General features: G+C 44.6%; 2 long non-coding RNA genes across 2 annotated transcripts in view; one reads left to right on the top strand and one right to left on the bottom strand.

Annotated features, from left to right (window-relative positions):
- LOC121034741 (uncharacterized) overlaps positions 1 to 6,031 on the top strand; it is a 17,178-nt gene extending 11,147 nt beyond the window's left edge. Inside the window, exon 2 of the long non-coding RNA XR_005792591.1 lies at positions 5,620 to 6,031. This is a non-coding gene — a long non-coding RNA (uncharacterized LOC121034741). The remainder of the gene's footprint in view (positions 1 to 5,619) is intronic.
- LOC121034740 (uncharacterized) overlaps positions 1 to 25,085 on the bottom strand; it is a 490,191-nt gene that overhangs the window by 256,236 nt on the left and 208,870 nt on the right. The window lies entirely within an intron of this gene.

A 25,085-nucleotide genomic window follows, 5' to 3' on the forward strand; every position in this document is an offset into this window, starting at 1 on the left:
AAAAAAAAATTAGACATAAATTCTTTTGATATAAGAACCAACAGTCCAGTGAAGTATACCAGAATTTGATCACAGACAGAATGCTTAGTTAGAGACTTATCATGCCCAAATGACGGTTGTCTCTTCCTTAAAGAAATAATAAGCACTACCATCCTCCCAGCCACAAAGGTAAAAACACACAGAAACCATCTTTAACAACCTCTTGCCAGTTCTATCCCAATAACATCCCTCTTCTTCAACCCCATTACCACTGCCCTAGGTCAGACATCCTCAGGTCTCACTGGACCAAATGATAGCTTCCCAGCTGGCTCTTCTGCCTCCTGATATTTCCCTTTAAGCTCCCTCCACACAGCACTTCCAGATCAACTTCAAAAAGCACATCTGTCATTGTGTCACACTCCTGCTCAAAACCTTCAGAGGCTCCCCCTTGTCTAAATAAAATCTGGACTTTGTAAACTGGAATTCAAGAGCTGCATAATCTGCCCCAGCATATCCTTATAATAATTTTTTTAGTTCCCCGAAATTTTCACTTTTCTTCAAATTAACTTTGATTAAAATGATATCCACTATTTATTGAATATAGGCTGGGTGTTTTTTTTTTCTCTCTCTCTCTCTCTCAACCACTTTATGAGACATGTTTTATGATTAATCCCCATGTGACATCAGGTCCAAAAAGATAAAATAACCTGCCAAAGGTCATCCAAAACCCAGGTGTGGGCCTCTGCCCTCCCCCCACAACTGCTCCTGTTCTGGGAGCACTTGCACTGCCCCCTCCTCCCCATGAAGAGGAAATGCGCGTGCTCCTTTCGCACCATGCTTTTAGTTCCTTGGAGTGTTCTGTTGTACAACCTGGAACTAGGAGTTTTCTGGCTCCAATTTTCTATAAAGATTTGACTCGTTAAAGCAGGTCACTCCCATTCATTGCTTGTTCATTTATTTCTAATTCCACTTATCTGAACTGGGAGTTGTCCCTTCAGAGTAGAACTGCTTTTCCTCCTTTCTTGCCAGGCAAAAGAGAAAGAATTAGATGAATGACGTGTGTTCACTTAAGGTAAATTGGGTTGGTTTGTGAAATCTTATCTGAATTCTCCCCTCTCCATGGCCTGATTTTCACACAGAACTGAGAGGTATGTAAAATGTCCCCGCTGGAAGAGCTGGGTAGAAGGGGCAGTCCAAAGGCACCAGGGAAGAAGATGAACCGCCATAAATTCCTGAAGATTCTCTGTAGATTCGTGTGCTTCTAATGTGGAAACTAGATTAGTGCTCCTGTCACAACTATTAAGTAACATCAGCTGATTATTTTCACAAGTGCAGCTCTCATGACCCCTTGCTGCACTTTACAGAGCACCATACTGATATAAAAATGCTTATGCAGATTTTTGAATGAATATGAAGTCTCATTAAAATTTGTACAGGATCCATAATGTTGTGATAGATCTTTTTTTTCCCTCTGTGTGTTTCTGCATATCCTATGTAATAAAACATTTTCATAGTACTTTGCAGTTTACAAGGAATATTTATGTTTTCTTGAAAGGTAAATAGAATAATTGTAGATAAGGAAGCATGGCTCAGACAAGGAAAGTGACCTATACCTGTCACAGGGAAAATGGATGGAAAAAGAAAGGATTTGAACCCTGGCTCTTAATTCCACACCCAAAGCTTTTTCCAAGCATCTTCTAGATACCTGGCCCTGGATTGGGCAAAAGGGACAGAAGGCTCAAAGAGTCGTCAAGAAGCTTACATTGTAGTGGAAGGATATACATAGAAGGTGGTATAAAGCAACTTGATGGAGGTATGCACAAGGTGTTCTGGAAGCTCTGAGGAAAGGCTCATGTATTAGCCAAGGGCTCAGGAAGGACTTGTGAGCTGAGTCTTAAAGAATAAATGCAGCTCAGCCAGGCAAAGGAGAGGTCGAGAATAATGAGGAATTCCAGGCAAGGGAAGAACACAAGCAAAGGCCTGCCTGGTTGGGATGGTGTCAGGTATGGACTCTGAGTAGTGAACTGCTACTGAGGCAAAAAGGATCATGGAGGGAGGGTTGATCAGTGGAGCTGAAGACACCTGCGGATGTTCGATCAAGAAAGCCTTCGTATGGGAAGAGCTCGGACATTCCCCTGGACATCCTGCTTCTTTTAATGCTTTAAGCATGGGCGGGCTTGCCTGGTCAGATTGATATTTCATTAGATGGTGCTGACTATGGCATGAGAATAGACCAGAAGGGAACAAGATGGAAGCAGGGAGCCTTGCATGAAGGCCATTGCACCAATCCAGGAGACAGCAAAAGGGGAAGTTTTAATTTGGCAGGATATGCCCACTGATATGATGCAGCTGACAAAGGAGAAAGAGATGTTAAAGGTGTTTTCCAAGTTTTAACCAGGTGCCTAGGCAAGGATGAGTGAATTGTAGAATTTAGGAGAAGGAGCTGGTTTGGGGGCATGCTAGGTATGACAGGTCACCTAGAGCTATCAAGAAGATAGTTGAATTCCTGACTCAGGGAAGGTATGAATGAAAAAGAATACTTAGGGGTTAGTGAACTTACAGGTGTTAATAGAAGTCATAAGCGTGAAAGAGATCATTTAGGGAGGGTGTGAGACACTGGACAATTCCACAATTTCCAATATGTAAGAGGAAGAGGAGCCATGAAGAACCAGAGACAGAATTTTCAGCCACTATGAAAACTGGAAGGATGCATACTCTGGATGCAAGGAAATCCAGAGTCTCAAGAAGCAAAAGAATGATTAACAATATTAAATATTGGAAAGTAGTTCTCAGTAGGATAAAGACTGGAAAGACACATACTGGATTTAGCAGTTTGAAAGTTAGTGTTAAGTTTAGTGAACAGCTGTTTCAGTGGAATGACAGGGGCAAGAAGCCAGACTGAAACAGGATGGGGAGTGAATGGAAGATGGAAACTGGAGGTAGTGAGTATAGGCAACTCTTTTGAGATAGCTGAATAAGATGTTACTGAGTTAGAGGTAAACATGGGGTAGAAGCAATTATGGTTTGTTTGTTTGTTTGTTTGTTTGTTTGTTTGTTTAGGAAAAATGTGACCATTTTTATATCCTGAGGGAAAGGATTTCATAGAAGGGAAAAGGTTTCATAGAGAGTTGATGACTGCAGAGCAAGGTGCAGGGAGAGAAAGTGGCATCAAGGATACAATCCTCTGAGGTAGAGAGAAAAAGAAGCAATGGATGGGAAGCTGCTGAACGTTGAGAGAGATGGATCAAGACTAGAAGGATCAATTTCGTCAGTGCAGTATGAGACATGACATTCTGCTAGGAATGTAGAGTGTGGTTTGCAGGGTTATGTATGGAACTCAAGGAGAGTGGTAAGTGTTCAGAGAGTTGCAGAGAAGGAAAGGGTAATCAACCATGGACCCCAAAAAGGAAAATAAAAGAATAAAAGTTGGGAGAGGGCCAACTGATGGAGAGAAAATTAAGGGTCTGACAAAGGCATGAGGCTACCAGAAGGGACATGAAGACTTCAAAAAGGAAACTCTTCTGGGGGTTGAGTATGTGACTGAAATTGAGGCAAGGTAATGGTCTCCAGAAAGAAGGAGTACCAGAGTTATGAGACTAGGATGGTGGATGGTCCAATTCTTGTCATTGAAATGTCCTAGGATGATGATGGCAGGAGTTGAGATGGAGAGAAAGGTCATGAATCAAGTGCCAAAGCCTTCAATAAACCAACCACAGTGCCTGGAAGGCTAGTAGATGACAGTAATATAGAAAAGACAGTGGATCATATAGCCAGATAGAATAAAACCTAAAAACACATTGCAATTTTTAACTAGGGTGAAAGTGTAATGTGTGTAAACATAAGAGGAGATCCAAGAAAATGTCAACTCCTTTCCCAGCACCATGGTGCATGGAAAGTGGAAGAATGAATAGCTTCCAGTGGGGAAGTCCACATAGGGCAATCCAGATCTCAGCAACAAGCAAGGTGAGTGAGGAGTGGCTCAGCATGAAGCAGTGATCCAGGGGCACAGTGGAGAGGGGTGGGGAAGGCAGTAGTGAGAAGCAGCTTGCATTAGTCAAGAAATTAATGGGACACTAACAAGGGAAAGGAGAGTAGTCACATGTGGCCTTTCTTCTGTGATAAAAAATTGTTGAGATAGGAAGTCTGGTTAGAAGATACCCCCCACCCCACTTTCAGGGAGTGGTCTCAGGGACACCACAAAGGACACCGCAAAGGACACCACAAAGGTTTGCAAACAAATCTCCAGAGCCTTCTCCTTGTCTCCCAATACTCCAAAAAAAAAAAGTATTCTTAGTTCATCCTACATTAATTTTTATCCAAAATAAATCCTGCAATTAAAAAAATCAACTCTCAATCTTTTTAAAGATGTTAAATTAAAATGTGCAAAACAACTATTATCTTCTTCCTTTAAAGAGAAACAGAGAAGCCTGTACTTCTGCTTTTTCATATTTTTCAGGAGAAAAAAAAAATGGAGCAAATGATGTGATTGAAGCCAAGGTTGTCTATACAGTGTGAAAGCACTTCCTTTCCTTTCCCAGGAGCCAGGACTAACACTAGGAGGGAGAGGAAATTAGCATGAAAGTTTTACTTAAATTACGAGATGGGTGAAGACCTTGCCCAAAGATGATATCTCCCTGTCTCCTGTGACAGACAATGAATGGCTTTCAAGACCAAGGTTGTTCTCTTTGTTAGGTAGTTTCCAAGAAGCTCATAGAATGTTCCACTGGGCTGAGGGTGATGGTACTGACCCAGGAGTATGGAGTCTGCTGGATTCCTCCTCACTCTGCTGCCTATGCACTATATGACTCAGTTTGATCCTCTGTTTCCCCATTTTGAAAAAATCAGAACCTGTGCCACAGAATTACTATGAGATTAAATGAGATGATGATGGGAAATTGCTTTATAAGGTGAGAAAAGCACCAGATGCATGTTTATTGATGCTAGGGTGGCCTAAAATTGCTGCTTCTGCATTTACTGTCTTAACTCTTGGCTGAAGGAGTGACAGTAGGGCAGAAGAATGGCTTCAGGATGTAGAATACAGCGGCACAGAAGCTTCCGGCGGGCAGGGTCCAGAGCGAATACTTCTCAAACCATACATGATAAGAAACCTTTCCTTTATCTGGCTATACCTGCCCTCGTTCATCCATCATTCAGAGTGGGAGTACGAAAGCACACCATTGTTACAATTTTCTTTACAGTCCAGTCAAAAAACAAAGAAGTTCTTTTCTTACTCACTTAGAGGCTCATAGATATATAGTTCACAGGTCATCAAACCAGCTTCTGCAGAAATGCATGTGTATATATCAATACATAAACTATACACATATACACATATGTATACATATACATGTATACATATATGTATATATGTGTGTGTATATATACATACATATACTATATATAGTCAATTCCTGCTGTTGCATCTCCATCCGGATGTCCTCCAGTTCCTTAAACACAAAGCTCAGCGTGGAGAAAGAAAATTAGTGGTTGAAAATGATGTATTGCTTCTACAACTCTGTGGCATGGCTGGAGGGCTCTTCTTGCGTGGGATTACTCCCATAGCCACATTCAGCCAGCAGATCTGCTGAGAGCTGGACTCAGCTGGAGCTGTTGACTGGAGTGCTCCCTTTCTCTCCACAGGGGACTTTCTCGGGCACAGTGGTCTCATGGCACTATTGAGAAGAAGCAGTATGAGAAGGTGAAAATGGAAGCCACAAAGGTTCTTAAAGCCAAGGCTCCGAAGCTATGCAGTGTCACATCAGGAGCATTCTACAGGTCAAAGCCAGCATGGGGTCAGCCCAGGTTCAAAAGAGAGGAAACAGACTCCACCTGCTGAGAGGAGCAACAAGTCTCATCATAAAAGGCCTGTAAGATGGGAGATTTTGTTGTAGCCATCTTTGGAAATAACCTGCCACATCTGACTCTAGTCTTTCTTCTTCCTTCCTTCCCTACTTCCTCCCTCCCTTCTTCTCTTCCTTCCTTCCCACCCTCTTTCCCTCCCTCCCTTCCATTCTTCCTCCCTTCCAGTTCATTAAATTCTTATAATCACTAAGTACTTGCTAAGAGCCAAGCCCTATTCTAGGTGCCAGGGATACACCCATGTGCAAGACAAGTAAGACCCCTATGCATGTGGAACTTAAATTGTAGTGGAAGGAAACACATAGATGAATGACTTCACATCAGCTGGAGATAAAGAGTGAGGGGAATGAAGACACAAGGTGGGGAATGAGAGGGCATGGAGACGGCTTTAGAATGGGCAATCAAGGAAGCCTCTTGAAAGAGGTGACATTTAAGCTAAAATTGGGCACAGAGGTCCCCAAGTGCAAAAGCCCTGAGGCAGGAGCAGATGTGGCCATGGCTGCAGCATGGTGAGCTGAAGGAGAACGGCAGGGCAGGTGTTTTCCTGTTTACCACAAACTGTGTCTCAGCCTTTTAGGCTAGACACTTTTCAGTATCATTCTCAACTCCTCTCTCTCTCATCCCCACATCCATTGAGGCCAAGTCCAGTCAATTCTTGTGTAACCTCTCAGACCAGGCTCTTCCTTTCCATCTCCACTGCCACTCTTCTTGGCCTCTCTCACCCAGATGCTGGATTCACTCTCCTGCCCGCCTCTGCTTTCTTCCACTTTAATCTAGTCTTCAGAGAGCTGCCTGAATGATCTCCAGAAGATACCGCTCAGATACAGCTCAACAACCCTCAGTGGCTCCCCTGCAGCCATTGGATAGAGTCCAAACCTCTTAGCTTCTCTTTGGAAGCCTACATAATGTGGCCCCCTGTCTACTTTTTGAGCCTATCTCCCCACTCTGAGTCTAGACTGTACTGTGAGAGGGCCATTCTTCTGAGGTTGAAGAATTGCTCTTCTCCCAAAGTGCCAATGAAATGAGAATTGAAGCCACAATCTGCCATTAATCTTTCAACGTGCATTAGAAAAGCAGAGGTTTCTAAAGCCAGCTTCTCTAGACAGCAGAAAACTGGGCCAGAAAGGAGTCGAAATGAAGGGGAGCAGGGAAGCAGCAGGCTCAGTGCTAAGGGTAAGGATGGAGTTTAAATCTGAACCTGAAATGAGCAGCTCTTGGGGACAAGCAGAGTACATGAAGAGTGGGGGTGAAGGAAAGGTCAAGAGTCATTGACAAAAAGTGGAACAGCATTCCTAAATAACTCATGATTCACAGAAGGCCAGAGCCAGATATGACCTTGGGGGCCATCAAACCCCACCCCTCATCACACAGAGGAGGGTGACCACCCTAATTGAGGAAGTGTGTCGCTCCCTGTCACAAAGTGCATCCAGCCTGGCCCTCAGGCCCTGGACTCCCAAGCCATGCTGCCACATGTCACTTCCCACTAATTCACCTCCCATGGTCTGGTAGATTGACCTCCCAGAGCCAGGCCCAGAAACAGGGAGCCTGATGTTACTTTAGAATGTCGCAAAAAAAAAAAAAAAAAAAAAAAAAGCCAAAGGGAAGAGGGTTTTCTCCAGCCCTCAGGGTTGTACTTTCCCTGGCATACAAGGGAGGCACCCAGGTCCAAAGCGTCTGGGTCAGAGACAGAGACTTCTTATCTCCTGCTGTGCTGATGTGACACATCTAGAGGCTGACAGGAAAACAACCAAGTCATTTATTTGACTGCTTGAGAAGTGAATTGGATCAGCTGTGCAGCTGGGCCAAGGAACTGCTTGGAAAGATGTCATTAGGGTGGCCAAGAGAAAAGCATCAACCCCTGGCAGCCAACCTAGTGGCCTCTTTCTAGCTAAAAATAGCCACCACATCACAATCTTTTTAAAGAGGTTTCACATCCATTATATAAAATTCTCCACCCAACACGTCTGTGAGGTAGGTACTATTTTTCACTATTTAAGGATGAGGAAATGAGAAGCCGAGGGCACACTCAAGGTCACATGAGCTCATGAGTAGAAAAATTAGAATTTGGACACAGGTCCTGGGACTTCAAATCCACATGACTGATATTACTTAGCCTTAAAAAGGAATGAAATGCTGACACACAATACAACATGGACGAAATGAAGACATTAGGCTAAGTGAAATAAGCCAGACACAGAAGCACAAATACTGCAGGATTCCACTTCTACAAGGTCCTAGAGGAGTCAACTTCACAGAGACGGACAGTAGACTGCTGGTTGTCAGACGGACAGTAGACAGGGGCTGTGGGAGGGGAGGGAAGTGAGTGTTTAACACATACAGAGTTTTGGTTGGAAAGGTGAAGAAGTCCTGGACAGGGATAGGAGTTAGAATGATAAGTTTTATGTTATGTATACTTTACTACAATAAAAAGTAACATTAAAAAAATTTTTTTTAAATCCACATGAAGCCAGGACGCCTTAGTGCCTCAGTCAGTTAAGCGTCCGACTTTGGCTCAGGTCACAATCTGCGGTTCATGAGTTCAGGTCCCGCATCTGGCTCTGTGCTGACAGTTCAGAGCCTGGAGCCTGCTTCAGATTCTGTGTCTCCTTTTCTTTCTGCCCCTTCCCTACTCACTCTCTTTCTCTCTCAAAAATAAATAAACATTTAAAAAAATTTTAAATCCACATGAATCCAATGACGCATGTTTTCTAACAATTCCATTCCTTAAACATAGTTTATAGAGTGCTAGAACTGAAAGCAGCCCTTAATTCCCAAAGGAGGAAACTGAGGCCCAGAGAGGAACGTGGATGAACATGGGTCAGTCAGAAAGTTAGGAACAAATCATGTCTTTCTGGCTTTCTTAGTTCTTTCTAGCCTATGTCACCCCTGCCTTTTGTCAAACTTCCACAGCTAGCATCTTGGCCAGCTCGGGCTGCCCTAACACAATACCATAGGCTGGGTGGCTTAAACAACGGAAATGCGTTTTCTCATAGTTCTGGAGACTGATAATCCAAGATCAAGGCGCCAGCCAATCAAGTCATTCCCCATGAGAACCCTCTTCCTGGCTTGGTTACATGTCATGAGTCCTCACGTGGCCAAAGAGGAGAGAGAGAGAGAGATATTTCTGTTCTGCTTCTTATAAGGTCACCAACCCTATTAGATCAGGACCCTGCTTTTATCACCCCATTTAACTTTAATTTCCTCCTAAAAACCCTATTTCTCCAAACATAGTCACATTGTGGGTTAGGACTTTAACATATGAATGTTAGGGGAACACAAGTCAGTCCATAGCAGCTAGCTACCCTACCCTGGGCACTTACCACGTGCCAGGTCCTGTGCTTTTGCAGAAGCCGTCCCTCGTCTTTCCAATCTTTCATTGATGGTGTGCCCCAGGGCTCAGTCTTGGCTCTCTACTTTGCCTACATCCACTCTCTAAAGTGATTAAGGTCAGTTTCATGGGTTTCTCCCCAAGTTACATCCAATCTCTGCTCCGAACTCAACATCTCCCTACTTAGAAATGCTAAAGCATCTTGAATTTAATATATTTCAAACTAAACTCTTGATTATTCTCCTTCAACCTTCCCTTCATCCAGTCTTCCCCATTTCAGCAAGTGGCAACCCCATTCCACCTGCTTAGAGTCAGCCTTGACTTCTCTCTTCCTGTTCTAGCAAATCTATCTGTGAGCTCTACTTTAAAATAATTACAGGGCACCTGGGTGGCTCAGTCGATTAACTGTCCAACTTCAGTCTGGGTCATAATCTCAGAGTTCGTGAGTTTGACCCCACGTCGGGCTCTGTGCTGACAGCTCAAAGCCTGGAGCCTGCTTTGGATTCTGTCTTCCTCTCTCTCTGCCCCTCTCCTGCTCATGCTCTGTTTCTCTGTCTCCCAGAAATAAATAAACATTAAAAATTTTTAATTATTATTTCTTGCCTTCCCTTCTGCAAGCATCCTCATACACATCATCATCACCTCTGGAACAGACTACTATAACAGCCCCTATCGTGGGTGCTGTGATGCACAAGTCAGACCCTCCCTGCTTCAGGACTGAGGTATTGATTCCCCCAGGTGCTGAAGGCTCATAGCTGCATCCCTTCTTAGAAACAGCCCTCAGAAAGGAGCTCTCACTCCAGGTCTCTCTTCCCCATAAATATCCACATGGGTCAAGTCCTTATTCATCCATGTTTCTGTTCAAATGCCATCTCACTGCAGAGGACCTCCAGCCACTCCTATGCAAACAACATTCCCCTTTGTTCTCCAGCTCCCTTACCCTGCTTTAATTTTTCCTCATAGCATTTATTAGGCTCTGACATATAAATTTTTTTGTCTATTTGTTTATTGTCCTACAAGTTAAGCTCCAGAAGACCAGGGGATATCTGAGTGCACCAGTGAGTGCTTGTGTGTGTGTGTCTGAATGCTTGGCCCCAGCATCTAGAACAGAATCTGGTGGCACATGGCAGACATTTGTATCAGTTTCCTATGGCTGCTGTAATAAATTACCATAAATTTAGTGGCTTAAACAGCACAAATTTATTATTGTGCAGCTCTGGAGGTCAGAAGTTTGAAATGGATCTCACGGCTAAAATCAAGGAGCAAGCTGGGCTGTATTCCTTCTGAAGGCTCTAGGGGAAAATATGTTTCCTTGCATTTTTCATTTTTTAGAAGCCACCTACGTTCCTTGGTTCATGGCCTTGTTTCTCCACCTGCAAAGCCAGAAGTAAAGCATCTTCAAATCTCTCTCTGACTCTGATCCCTCTCCTGCCTCCTTCTTCCTCTTCTGAGGACTTTGGTTACCAAATTGGGCCTATGCCATTAATCCACATTAATCTTCCTATTTTAAGATCAGCTGAATAGTAACCTTGATTCCATCTACAACCTTAACTCCTCTTTGTGCAGTAACCTAACATACTCACAGGTTCTGGGGATTAGACCATGGATACCTGTGGTGGGCAGAGGGGTTGTCATTTTGCCAACCATGACACTCAACAAATATATGATAAATACATGAATTAATGATTATCTAATTTCACTCACTCAGTAATCCCTTAACATCAATGCCATGATTCTCCCATTTTACAGATGAGGGAAATAAGTTCACACAGTTAATAAATAATGGAGAATTCAAATACATGCAGGCTGACTCAAGTCAGTCTGTCCCCACTTGCTTAATTTTCCTATAATTTTCAAGTCATAAATCTGTCTCCCCCACTAGATTCAAGAGTTCCTAGAGGGCAGAGACCAGGGCCTTGCCTATTTGTAGCCCCAGAGCTCAGTCCAGGACTTGGCAAATAGCAGCAACAATAACAGTGGTAATTTATTGAACACTTGATATGTGCCAAGCACTGTTATAAACACCCTGCACCCAAAAATATTTATTGAGTAAATGTGGAATGGATAAAACCATCTATATTCACTAAACCTTAATAGCCACATATTTAGCCCCATCTAATACTCAAGCTCTATACTAAATGTACAAATTCAGTCATATTAAGTTGTAGAGACTCTAAAATATCATCATATCATCAAGAGTGGGTTTATTTCTGTCTTCTGGTCTGTATCCAGAATCCCAACTCATCATCAATCAGCCTGTCTAATGAATGAACATTCACCGTGAATAGATTTATCCATTTTAGATTAAGACTTTGATTTGACAAACTAGAAAATAATGACTAAGATACACAGAGGTCTTCCCCATTTCCTGAGCACTCTCACAGATGCATTTAATTCTCAGAAGCGCACTGCACACAGAGTAGGATGTAGCATTGCTCCCATGCATCACAGGGAACCCCGGACTCAGAAATCCTAAATTGCTAGCCCAAGGTCACCCGCACAGTGAGGACTGCAGGCCAGATTTCCTGTCTTCTAATTCCACACTTTTCTACTATGTTGTGCTGCCAAGTAGAACATCATATGCCTTTTAGAAGGGACTGTCCGTGCAAACTGGCAAAACTCGGCTTCCATGTGGATCTGTGGGGACTCCGCCAGCTCCTCACGTCTGGTTTCCCCACTCTTTCAGATCCCCCAGCTCTCCCAATTACGAGGTTTACAATTTCTCAGTCTGCACAATGAAAGGGCGGCCCTAAGAATTTGAATCACTGCATAAAGTCTATTTTTTAAAATACTACTACTAATAATAATAATAAGGAAAGGGGATAATTGCCATTGGGATGGTTTTTTATTTGTCTTCAAAAAAATGTTTACTGAATATGAATTGTGCATAACATGGGATTCAGGGAAAGAATTTGGCAGGTTGAGGAGATTTCTATTCTGTTTTCTTTTTATCCTCTTTTCTAAGCGTCCTTTCTGTTTCCACTATGCTTTGAAAAAAAAATGCAAGAGAGCTCAGACTCTGGGGTAAAGAGAGAAAGAAGAATCCCCGAGTTACGGAGCCGGGCTAACCCCTTTTCTGTGAAGGTCTGTGTGCTCTTTTGTGCGCTAATGAAGAGATGGAAAGAAAAGACTTGTCCCCACATTATCCACCACTAGGCCAGCCAAAAGGACCTCTGACTCGCGGAGCGAAGTGCACTCTGCTGCAGGCCTGTTCCCCTCGCTTCTTCGCGTCGAGACGACACTCTCAGAGAATAGCTCTGTCCCTGTAGAGATTGTCCATGATTTGTGGGTCAAGAGCTGCCACAGGAAAAGTATCTAATTCCACTTTCACACACTTGCGGTGTCAGCAACCCAAATACAGAAATCTATTTTGCCCACATTTTAACTACTCAACTTAAAGGCAATGGCAGAGAAAAAGAAGCCCACCTGTTGGAACCAATGAAGAAATGTCCTAAGTCATTTCTAGGCTATAATTCTAGGTGAATTCACCTCACCTAACATCCTGTAAGGTTTGTTGTTACAAGAGACTATGGGGTTTCCAACTCCAATACATGCTGCACATTCCAGCCAGAGAGGACTTTTCTGGCATAGATTTCTTCCCTTCAGGTCTATTTTTCAAACTGTCACCAGAGGGATTTTTTTTTCCAAAACACATACACATTTATTCCACATATACATATTCAGTTGCAATTAAGTGCCAGGCACTTTTCTAGGTAGGTTAAGTGATCAAGACAGGCAAGTATCTGCATTTGTCCAGACAGGGGAGACAGCATTACTAAAGGAAACAGGGTTACTTCAGATAACTGCTTCGTCATAGAAAGACATCAAAATGGGTCTTGGGATAGAAAGTGACATGGGTGAGGGGATATGTCAGTGGAAACATCACATCTGAACCAAGGTCTGAGAGACAAGAGGGGAAGAATTGTGCCAAGATCCAAGAGAAGAGCATTCCAGACAAAGGAAAGAAGAGATCCAGAAGGTAGGAATGAGCCTGGCTCTTCAAAGAACACAAAGAAGGCCCAGGAGGCTGGCAAGTGGGGGAAGGGTGGAAAGTGGTCAGAGCTGAGGCAAGAGAGGTGAAATAGATGCTGGTGTGGTCGTGGGAGAAGAGAATAAACAGGTGGGCTCAGGACACATTTTGGAGGTAGCGCTCACAGTACTTGCTGATAGATTTGACATGGGGAAACAGGAGAAAATAATCAAGGATGATTCTTGGGTTGGGGCTTGAGCAACAGAGTGGATGGCAGTGCCATTTTGAATGGGGGCAATGAAGGAAACTAAGTTGGGAGAAAAACAAGTATTTTCCTTTGAATATGTTACATGTTAAATATCCATTACACATGTAAGTGAAATGTCAAGTCAATGGCTAGATACACAAATCCACAGGTAAATAGAAAATGGGGGTAACTATATAAATTTAAGTGTCATGGACATATATACCTGTTATTTGAAGCCATGGAATTCCTAAGGAGAAGGGATGAAGAGGGCAGAGAAGAGCCATAGGGCACTCCCAGTGTCCAGAGGTTCAGGGGTGGAGGAGAGACCAGCAAAGAATAGTAAGGGAGAGTGGGCAGTTGTGGTTGGAGGAACACAAGGAAAATGTCACATAATGAGCCAGAAGAAAGTAATCAAGAAAAAGGAAGCAATTAACTGTGTCAGATTTTGCTTAACAGTTTACTTTAAAAATAAGAAGAGGGGAGGCACCTGGGTGCCTCAGTTGGTTGGGCATCCAGCTCTTGACTTCAGCTCAGGTCATGATCTCACAGTTCATGAGATTGAGCCCCAAGTCAGGCTCTGTGCTGACAGCTCAGAGCCTGGAGCCTGCTTCGGATTCTGTGTCTCCCTCTCTCTCTGCCCCTAACCCACTCACATTCTGTCTCTGTCTCTCTCAAAAATAAATAAATATTTAAAAAATTAAAAAAAAAAAAAGAGGAATAAGATCTTGTCCTATCATTACTACTTTCCCATTAGAAACTCATCGATGGGTTGTTCTACACATTAAGGGGTAAAGACTGCATTCCTTTCCAGAAAAGTCACTTCCTGACAGCCAACTCTATAGAGGAAGTCAGTAATCATATTCTGCATTCTTAGTTGCAAATGAGCAGAAAGGGATGTGTGAAAGGATATTAGGTATCTCACAGAATCTCCAGGAAGGCCCAAGAACCAGGTTTGGATCCCACTATAATCAGAAATAACAAACACAGGAGCCACACTGTGAGGAGAAACTCCCAAATGTTTCCTAGGACGTTTCTAGTATAAATGGACCTAGAAGTTCCACCACAGTTGCCCCAGAAGAAGCAGATGCCCCCAGCATCAGGCCTGTCAGAGGAGCCAATCTGTCCACACAGTCAACACCTTCTGTTGTTCATTTCATCCTCCTGTTGGCAGATCCTTAGCCACATGTAAAACAGGTAACTGCAAAGGGGTCTGAGGAGTCTACAATGTCTATGGCACCTTCCAACATCTATTCCCCCTTCTTTTGGACTACCCTGATTTTTGTTAACCTTGTAATACACTGGATTTGGAGGATGCTGCCTCTAGTCTCAACCTATGGATCATGCTTGTGATTGGTTGGCCTATGGCAATGAGCATAGCCCCCACCTCTAGCCATAGATATAAATTCAGGAATGAACATATGACCTAATTCAGGTTGGTGAAATTAAATTAGACATTTGCTTGAGGCTTCTGTAAAAGAAACTACCTTAATCTTCTAAGAGAGCTCCCAGAAACAATCTTCTCTCTCTATTCCTGGATTGAAGGCTTATCCCCAAGGGAGAACATAACCCTGGGAAGAGTTCATTGACAACCATCTTTTGGCTGGAGAGGCACCAGCTTGGAATTAAGCTGATCCTGCAGAAGCAGAGGAGAAAGACAGAAAGAAGACAGACTTTAAAGCACATTCTCGGGCCACTGAAATAAACCAATTCTGAGATCTGCCCTACTCCTGGACTTCCCAGTTACCTAAGTGAATAAATCCCTTTTAATGTTTAAGCAAGTTTGAACTAATTTTGGTTAGTGGCAATGAAATGCATTATAATTGATTCTGACTCGAATCTATCTCTTGGGGCTCACTTCTTGGCATCACTCATAGCTAGGCGCATCAGCCCATTTACTTTAAACCACCAGAATTCTGTCAAGACTGGTCTCTCTGCCTGGATGCCCTTCCTTCCTTTTCTCCTTTGCTGCATGCCCACTTCCTACTCACACTTAAACCCAGCTACAATGTCACCTCCTCCCTGAAGTCTGCCTGGATTTCTCTTAGCTTGCTCTATCATAGTGTACATCACTGTCTGACCAGTATTATGATAACTCTTAAAGATATGTACCCTTAAATTAGATCATAAGGCCTTTGACAGCCAGAGTAGTCTCTTTGTCCTTAGTGTCTTTCAAAGGCTGGCGCTGTCCTTGCATCCATCAAATGTTTGTTAACTCTCCAGTGATTACCAAAAATGTGTGGACAGTGGAGATTTCCGCTGTTGTGATCTTATAGATTCATGTGCTGAGACAGCTTTGTATAAGTGTTCTGGTCAATCCCGAAAGAACAAAGCAGTCCTTGATGACAGCTCCTCCTAGAACCACTGAGTTCTCATAGCTCACCTAATTCACCATCTCATTTTACTAGGGATAGAAGAGAAGCCCAGAGAAGGGAAGGTCATGGGCAACTGGGGCATGAAAACCAGTGTTGCCTAATTCACTGTCCATTCTACAACAGGAAGTTGCTTCTTTCCTTTGGCCCTGAGAGTTGAGGGTGAGCAGGACTGACCATCATTCTGGATATCTTTGGTGTCTGTAGTCTGCTCCTTTGCCACAGCCATTTTCTGCCTCCCACCTCCCTTATAGCTAGCTGGAGAAGGCACAGATGGAAACTACGTGAGACAGGGCCATTATTTCTTCTGGCTTACCTTTGGTGGGAAGGGAAAGACCTTATTCCTCGTAAAGGAAGTTCTTATTTTCCCCTTGCTTTATTGAGAAACAACTGGCAAATAAAACTGTATACATTTAAGGAGTATAATGTGATGAGATGAAACATGTCTATGTTGTGGGATGATTACCATGATCAAGCTAATTAACACATCCACCACCTCACATTGTTGCCATTTTTTTTTTTATGGGTGGTAAGAACACTTACGATTTACTTTCTTAGCAAACTTCAAGTATACCATACAGTATTATTAACTATAGTCACCAGGCTACACATTAAATCCCCGGATCTCAATCACCTTGTAACTGGAAGTTTGTACCCTTTGACTGTTGGAGGAAGTCATTGAGAAGATATGACCACCTGTAACGGGTAATCAGAGGCTCTTGACCCCTCCCACTGTACATTCTGCCCACTGTTTCCACACATTGACCATTTTCAAGGACACAGCCTTGAGAGAGCAATGAGTTGTTAAGACCATCTGGATGGTATACCTGATTAAACCTTGTTAAGTCCTCTATGTCAACGTTTAAGGTTCTTGTGGGCCAGTGTAGAGATCTACTCATCTCATAGTCATCCAAGTGAAGCCTCATTTGTAAGTTCCCTTGCTCATTAAAACTTCCACCTACCAAACTGGAGTGGCCTGCCTCTTTCTTTGGCCTCTGCTTGCCCTCAGTGTACAGCACCCAGTTTCAAATTTCATGAGCAACTCCTGAGGTTGCAAATCAACACTGACCACCATCTCCCTGTTTTCCACAATCCCCAGCTCCTGGCCATCACCGTTCTAGTCTCTGTTTCTGTGAGTTCAACTTTTCTTTTATGATTCCACATATAAGTGAGATCATACATTGTTTGTCTCTCTGTGCCTGGCTTATTTGACTTAGCATAATGTCCTCCAGGTTCATCCTTGTCCCAGATGGCAGGATTTCCTTCTTTTCTATGGCTGGAATATGGAATATTCCACTGTATGTGTGTGTAAATGTGTGTGTGCTTATATATATATCACATTTTTGTTATCCAGTCACCCCCCTGATGGACAATTGGGTTGTTTCCATATCAGAAATTTCTGAGTTTGTATGAAAAGAAGGAGAGATTTAGACAGGGTAGGATTTTTTCATGACCTCTGCAACTTCAGCTCCCTCCTCCTTCTCTGGTGCATTTGATCCCTTTTCAAAGCAGACTCTGGCTAGGGTTAGAAATGGGGGGGAGGATACCTGTAGAGTAATCTCCTTGGTTGCCCTCTGTACCCTCCCTCACACTCTGGCTCTCTCCTGCCCAGCAGTGTGCACTTGCCTGCCAAGCTTCACTTCCCAGACTCAGGCTGGAAATTACCTTCCAGGCAAGTGAGCAACACGCCCCAGGGTTCCCAAGGCCAGAACACGCGATGGTGCCTTCGGGAGTCATGGCAGGCTTTACGTACAAGGTGATGTTTGACCTCATACTTTAAGGACAAAACGAGTTTGCAAAGGGAGGAAAACATGATTGTGAAGGACCATCGAGGATCAAGGGTAGAGGGACAAATACGAAGTAAAAGCACAATTATGAAGGGACGTGAATGGTGCCTCACCTCAAACTATACATCCACATCCTAACACGTAGAATCCATGAATATGATCTTATTTAGAAAAGCGGTCCTTGCCGATTTAATTAAGTTAAGGGCCTCCAAATGAGGTCCTCCTGGATTATCCTGGGATTATTAATGACAGGTACCCTTATGAGGGAAAGGCCGAGGGAGAGCTGAGACAGGAGAGAAGGGAAAGCCCCACAGAGGAGAAGGCCATGTGAAGAAGCAGGCCGAGGGATGCTGCCATGCCCGAGGAACATGTGGAGCCACGAGGAGCTGGAAGAGGCAAGGAAGGGTTTTCTCCTAGAGCCCTCAGGGGGAACATGGTCCTGCCAGCCTTGATTTCAGACTTCCAGCTTTCCAAACTGTGAGAGAGTATGTCTCTGGTGTTTTAAGCCACCAAGTGTGCGGTAACTTGTCATAGCAACCCTCAGAAGCTAATAAAGATGGCCAGATGTTCACTGTGTCGGGAAACCGGTCACCCTTCTGTTTCCCCTTTCTATCAGATACGGATCCAAGCCATTCTACCCTTCATGAGTTGCAAAGAAAGCAGCCACTTACAGCTAGCCTGGCTTCTCTTCAATGAAAGCCAGGCCTGCTCGGCAAAACCCAGACACAATAGTGAGGACATCTAGGTTTCCAAAATGGGCAAGTTCAATATATGCTCATATACTAATGTGAAGGGGCTCAGTTACCCTGGGGGATGATAGCCACCCTCATCTCTCACTCTGGGACAAGCTGAAACCTGAGGTGTCACTCAAGTTTGCAAAATCAGAGAGGAAGAACTGCCCCTTGGGCAAAGGTCTGCAGTGAGGACACCACACTAGAGAACTGAAGAGGAAACCAGGTGGGGAAAGAGAACCTGAGAGAGAGGAACCCATCAGCAGAAAGTCAGACATCTTCTCTAGGAGGACCTCGGGCCTTTTCTTGTGTGGGATCAAACAAGAAGTATCTGGATTTTGTATCTTGATGCTGTACATCCCTCCCCCACCCCGGGATCTGGGAAAGAGCCTCGTACAATGACCCCACTGTCTGGCTGATGGGTCTGGTGAAACTGGAAGGGGGAAGGGAGGGGAAGCCCCCGCCCCCACCCCGAATGGAGTGACCTTGAGTGCCTCTCTTCTCTGGGACTGAAGGGTGCTGTCCCCTGTGGGCATTCCTATGCAAGAGAAGTCATGTTGGGCAAGGACAGCAGCAAAGACCCCCCCCCCACCCCAACTAAGCTGGGAATAAAACCAAGGTACTGATGGTTTTCAGCCAGGGAGGGCATGATCAGATGTGCTTTTTATAGAGATTTCACTGTAAGAGCAGTGTGGAAAATGGAGTGCATGGGAAGAAACTGGTGACAGAAGGATCATGTTCCAGAATGTTTAAATAACAGTCCAAGAGAGATGAAGAAGACAGATGAAGGCAGTGGCGGTGTGGGCAGAAGCACTGACTAGAGACTGAGCTGGGAACTGTTCTGTTAACCAAGATCTGGACAGAAGGCAAGAGGCAGAATTCTCCATCCGATTCCTATTCCCAAAAAACTGGGCTGTTGGGGCACCAGGGCTCCTCACGGGTCTAGAGAATTCCAGGGCATTTCCATCTTTAAGGATTTCAGAGCTTTAACTAAAAAGGAGGAAATGCAAAAATGGGGCCAAATAAGCCGCAGTATCTCTGAAATATTTGTTTTTTAAAAATTATGGCTTTTCAACCACGTGAACAATGCCATGCATGTTTGTTTACTCTCCAAAGACAATCACAGAAATTATCAACGTATTTACCATGCCATCAGGGCTCCAGTCTCAGAAACAGACAGAATTTTCAGTTGCGCGACGTGAGTCTTCTCCAAGGCTTGGCGGTGCCTCACAGAGACTGTGCATAACCCTGATTCGAGATGAGGTTAAAAATAGATACCAGGGGCTCAACACAAATGTGAGGCCTGGGTAGGCGGTCCTCGGTAATCAACACTGAGGCCTGGTTGTGGATACTCTGACAGCTGAACTCTGAAAAACTGCCCAAAGAAATAATTAATCCAAAGCCAATGGTTAGAAAGAGCTAGAAGCCAGAGAGACCAGGCTGAGTAAAGGCTGGAAGCAAAGGGGGCAGAGCCGGGAAGCACTCTCAAGCCCACCAGCTGGCGGCCACATGGATGGGGAGGCGGGGGGAGGACGTGCTTGGAGGGTTGAAGGAGACAGCCTGGGCCTGAACACTCTCTGTCCCTCCAGCAGACTGGGCAAGAATAAAAGCCTGCTCCATGGGAGCCCAGCACTTGCAGTCGGGCGGGAATTTGTCTCCTGCCATAGCTCTCTTTTGAGCCCTAAGTCCCCTCGAGAGGTTTTCCTCGTTGGGATTCTGACCTGTATTTTCCCACTCTCTTACTCTTCCATCTCTAACACCTGGCACATGTACTATGGCACAGAACAGAACACTGAGAAAAGTACTGGCTTCAAGGTCACACAGATCTAGCTTCAAATGCATGGGCACAGCAATGCATCATTCTGAGCCTCAGTTTCTCTACCTATGAAATGGGAGTGGTAGTACGAACCTTGTAGGATTTGTTGTGAAGATGAGCAGATAATGGCAATGGATGTGCCTTGTGATCTCAAAGCACCCCAGGCACTAGCCCAAAGTGAGGTCATTGGCTTGTAAGTGGCATGGGGAAGTCCTCCTGGCACAGGACCCGGAGTCAGGGATGCAGCCACAGTGTTATGACTTGCAACCTAAGCTTCCACAGAGCCTCAGCCCCTCCCTGTGACTCAGTGCCATGGGATGTCTTCTACTCCAACTTCTCTTTCTCTGCTGCCCATAACTACCTGCCTCCCTCCAGCTGGCTCTTGCATGGCCTAATTAGGATCTGTCCTTCCTATAGCCCTTGAGCATCATCCTGAGCCCAGACCTTCAGGGGCCCTTTACCGCCCCACCTGTCCTACAAGGGCTCTCGTTTGGGCACTGACTTTGAACACGGCTGGTCTCTAGTGGTTAAAGGAGCAGAATGAGGAGGGGGAACATGATCACGCTGACCTTCCAACAAGTGTGCCTCCCCCAGCCCCATAAAGAAGGCTTTTAGGTTCCACTCAAGTTGTTCTTCAAAGCCCAGCTAACATGTTTTCCTCCAGAAAGATCCTTGATATTCCTGGTGCTGTGAATTCTGAATCCCATCTGCCTTCTGTAATGGCCCCGAGCATTCTGGGACGTACACGATAGTGATGTGAGTTCCCCCACCATACCATGAACTTCTCATAGGTAAATCCTGTGATTCATCTATGTATCCCTTACAGGGCTGGACACAAAGTAGCTGCTCAGTAATATTTATTGAGTTTATAACAAATATCCTCATCAAGGTTTTCTGTTGACCAAAGGTGGCTTCTCCCCACCACACCCCCCCCCCCAACATCCTGAGTGCTTTATACCAGAGATCAGAAAAGTATGGCCCACCATCTCTTTTTGTAAATAAAGTTTTATTGGAACACAGCCATGGCTTTTGTTTATTTAGTGTCTATCTCTGCTTTCATGCTGCGATGGTAAAGTTGAGAGTTGTGACTGAGACCTTCCAGTCCACAAGGCCTAAAATATTTACTATCTGACCCTTCACAAAAATTTTGTTTGATCCTATCTTACAGCAAGCAAATTTAAGTTTTTTCATCTGTAACACAGGGATAATAACCAAGAACAGAGAACTGTTGTGAAGATCAAAAAGGGTAATGGATATAAAATTGTTCTGCAGACAGCATTCACTCTGCCCACCACATGGGGTCAAAGGCTCAAGTGTTGATATGGGAAGTGGGAAGGCTCACTTGGGGGACATCCTATCCCATCTAAGCAGACACCTGGTAAACATACAGTGCTCTATAAATACAGAACTCAAATATCTGCCTGCAAGGAACCAAATTCCCCTGCCCCCCGGGATAGACTCTTCCCATTCGGCATTAATTCAAATGGGGCTATGGCTCCTGGAGAGAACAAAATAGACCTTTGAATGTTCCTGTTCCTCATTTAAGATAAATGCTCCGAGAAGTAAGAAAGTGCTTTAATTAATGCCACTGGCAGACTTGCATAACTGCTGGTTATGATAGATAAGAATGATTTTTTACTTGATTTGACAGAGCTAACATGCAAACCCCAAAATATTTTCAATTAGCCTCCTAGCTAGTTATCAACATGGATCTCACACTTCCTAAGGTGGGCCTCTGAGCCTTGAGGAAGTGGCTTGTTTTAAGCTACGTAGGAAGTGAGGGGGATGGGATAGGCAGGCAGGCAGGGGCACAGCCCCGGGTCTGTATGGAAGGAGACATTTCACTGTGGCTGAGCTGGAAGAAGTGTCTGCCAAGAGGGCAGAGCTGGGGCTCGGATTGAAAGGCCAGGCCACTCTTGGCCGCGCTGCCCATGGGGCTGGGATGGCGGGATGGCAGCTGTTCTGATCATGTGGACACCAAGTGCAGCTGCCTTTGTCAAGCTGAGATCTTTCGACTACCTTAGTGAGATATGAAGTCTTGCCCGAGAAAGGGGAAGTCCTGCACTCTCTGAGTGAGTGAGTCAGTGGTGGGGCTACGCTTGACCCCGGGCTCCTCTTACCCACTTGGATTCCCCACTGCCTTCCACACTTCACTTTACTGCTAATCAGACGCCTTGACCGCCACGATCAAACCGAGCCTGGGAAGGAGACAGGGAACATTAACACTGTCCACGCAGAAGAGGAAACTGAAGTCCAGAAACAAAATGCTACGTGTGGCCCTCACCAGCGGGACATATGGGTGGGATCCCAGCCCTGCATCTTCCTCTCCACCATGCTACTTGCTGTGAGAACGGCCTCATGGCTCTCTGACCCTGACTGCAAAGCTCTGGGCTGGGCCTTCTTACCTGACCACCAGCAGTGAGGCTGAACCTCCGCTCAAACCAAACTTCCCGTCTGAGATTTGCCCCAGCAGCTGCCCCAGAAGCCTGTTCCATGTGTCGCTGACGCACGAGTCCTACCAGGGCTGGGAGTGGGTGGGGGGTGGGGGAGAGGTAAGTGAGGCACCAGGGCACAAAATTCAAGGAGACACGGACTCTCAGGGGCTGTGCAAGTGCTGTCGTCTTGTTGTGAGGACTAAATGAAATAAAGTGCTTAGAGGCAGAACCTGGCACATAAGAAGAGCCATAAAAATATTCGATTATTATTGCTATCAGTAGTAGCACGACTACTACTGGTAGCATTGAGAGAATCTGTTTCTTCTTCTGCCCACTGGAGATAAAATTAATTTTTGTCAGTGAAGAGAGTCGATATTGTAAAGTTCTACAAATGTAAGCTATTGTTCCAGAAGGCCTTATACTACTTTGGGGGCACAAGTGTCCCTAAACGAGGGACAGTTAACTTTGTCCTATTTTATGGCCTCAGCCGACCCCCTGCCCTGCCTGGCCTACCTTATATGCTAAGAAAACTTGGATTCCGCGAAGGAGCTAACAGGAGCCACTGAAGGATTTCAAGCTGGAAGTGATACGGCAAATCTGTGCTTGATGAAGATTCCTCTGGTAGTGTGATCTTGGACCGAAGAGGGCCGGAACTAAGGCAGGGAGGCCAGTCGGAGGCAAGTGAACAGTTCTGGCAAGAGACAGTGAGGTCTGAAGAAGGGTAGCGGTAGCGGGGACGAGAAAGGACCAAGCAAGAGAGTGGGGATGAGGAAACGAAATCTGTTCATCACTCCTGGAAAAACAACTGTGAATCAGTGATACCATCTTTATCCCCCAAAGCAAACAGATCCTTCATTAGTGCTAGCAATTGAGAGCTGTGTGAGGTTTGGTACCCACTAGCTGCTAAACATGCATATAAAAGGAAGCACACCATATGCTGTGATGAGTTAATGCCAATTGGCCCCACTCAGATATATACTGCTTTAATTTTAACACTTTATTTGAACAAAAGTCTACTTCTAAGGAAGCTCAGGATTCCCAGAGTTTCTTCTTGCTGGCCATTTGACTTGATTTCTTTCCTCGGTAATGAAATGTCACTTTCAGTAAGTATGGCCAGGATTCAGATGTCAAGTCAATAGAAACAAAACTTCATGGACAGATGAAATGAGATGCCTTTTAAGGTAGTGAGCTCCCTGCCACTGGGGGCATTCAAGAAAAATCGGGATGGCCACTTGATGGAGTTGTTGCAGAGAAGATTCAAACATCAGAAGGTGAGTGGAATGGGGATGTTAGACTTGATGACCTTTAAGGTTTTCAAGAACCATAAATTCTAAGAGGTTGAATCACAAATGTAGTTCTTGGCTGACCAGGGGAACCCCATAATCACAGCAGAGTCAGAATGAGGATATAAGATTTTTTAAGCAAATTCAGAATTCATAACCACCTTAGGGAAGAAATCTGGACAACCCATCAGCCAAGACAGCTCCAGGACAGAAGAATGGAGATCATCAGAAGAAAAAGTTTGTTTGCAATGTCATCCTAAAAAGCCTGGCATAAATAAGGGACTTCTCTCAGGGCTAAGAACTAGGAAAACACTTGGGTCTTCTTTTCCATATAACTGACCCTGTGCCTCTTTTCACATTGGCTGTTAGGAAGCTCAGAACCTAATTTGCACATAAAAATAAAAACCACATTGGGGCGCCTGGGTGGCTCTGTCGGTTGGGCATCCAACTTTGTCTCAGGTCATGATCTCACGGTCCATGGGTTTGAGCCCCACATCGGGCTCTGTGCTGGCAGCTCGGAGCCTGGAGCCTACTTTAGATTCTGTGTCTCTCTCTCTCTCTCTGCTCCTCCCCCGCTCTGTCTCTGTCTCTCTCAAAAATAAATAAAGATTTTTAAAAATCTTAAAAAGAACAACAACTGCATAGACCCTTGTAATCTGTCATCATCGCTCTCTCCTTCCTCATCTCCTTCCTCCTTCTGGCCATTCCATTCTCCTTCCTCCTTCTGGCCTCTTATTTTAATGTATGTTTCCTAGTCCTAATTTTGTTTTTAATTGATAGTTTGCCTTCTAGTCCTTTCTATAAGCTTCCTCAAGTGCTCTGAGAAACAAGCAAGGAAATAAACAAGAAAATAAATAATAAACTGGGACCTAGGATGCCAGGTATTAGCTCCCACTGATGGTGGGGAAGTAGAAGGGGGAGCACTGGACTGGGGATCACTTGAGTTGTCACCATTCCTGTGCCACAGTGGGAGCTTGGGGAAGACACTTCCTGGACTCAGTCTCCCCTTCTGTAAAACAACAGACTAGAGCACGGGCGTGGACTGGACTTTGGCTCCCGAGAGCTCCTTGCCTCCAACTGTCCATCCAGGGTTCCCAGGTAAATCTCCAAATGCCGCCCCTCTACCAAGGTCACACCTCCCCTGGATTTTGAGGTCTCTTGCCTGTAGACAGTATCCTAGGCTTTTTATTTATGTTTTTAAAAAACACATGTATATAGTATTCACTATATTCCTTGTACTGTTCTGAATACTTCCATACTGTGATTAATGTCAATTTTGTA

Source organism: Herpailurus yagouaroundi, unplaced genomic scaffold (assembly GCF_014898765.1).
Source record: "Herpailurus yagouaroundi ecotype Mexico unplaced genomic scaffold, PumYag 160, whole genome shotgun sequence".
NCBI classification, from domain to species: domain Eukaryota; kingdom Metazoa; phylum Chordata; class Mammalia; order Carnivora; family Felidae; genus Herpailurus; species Herpailurus yagouaroundi.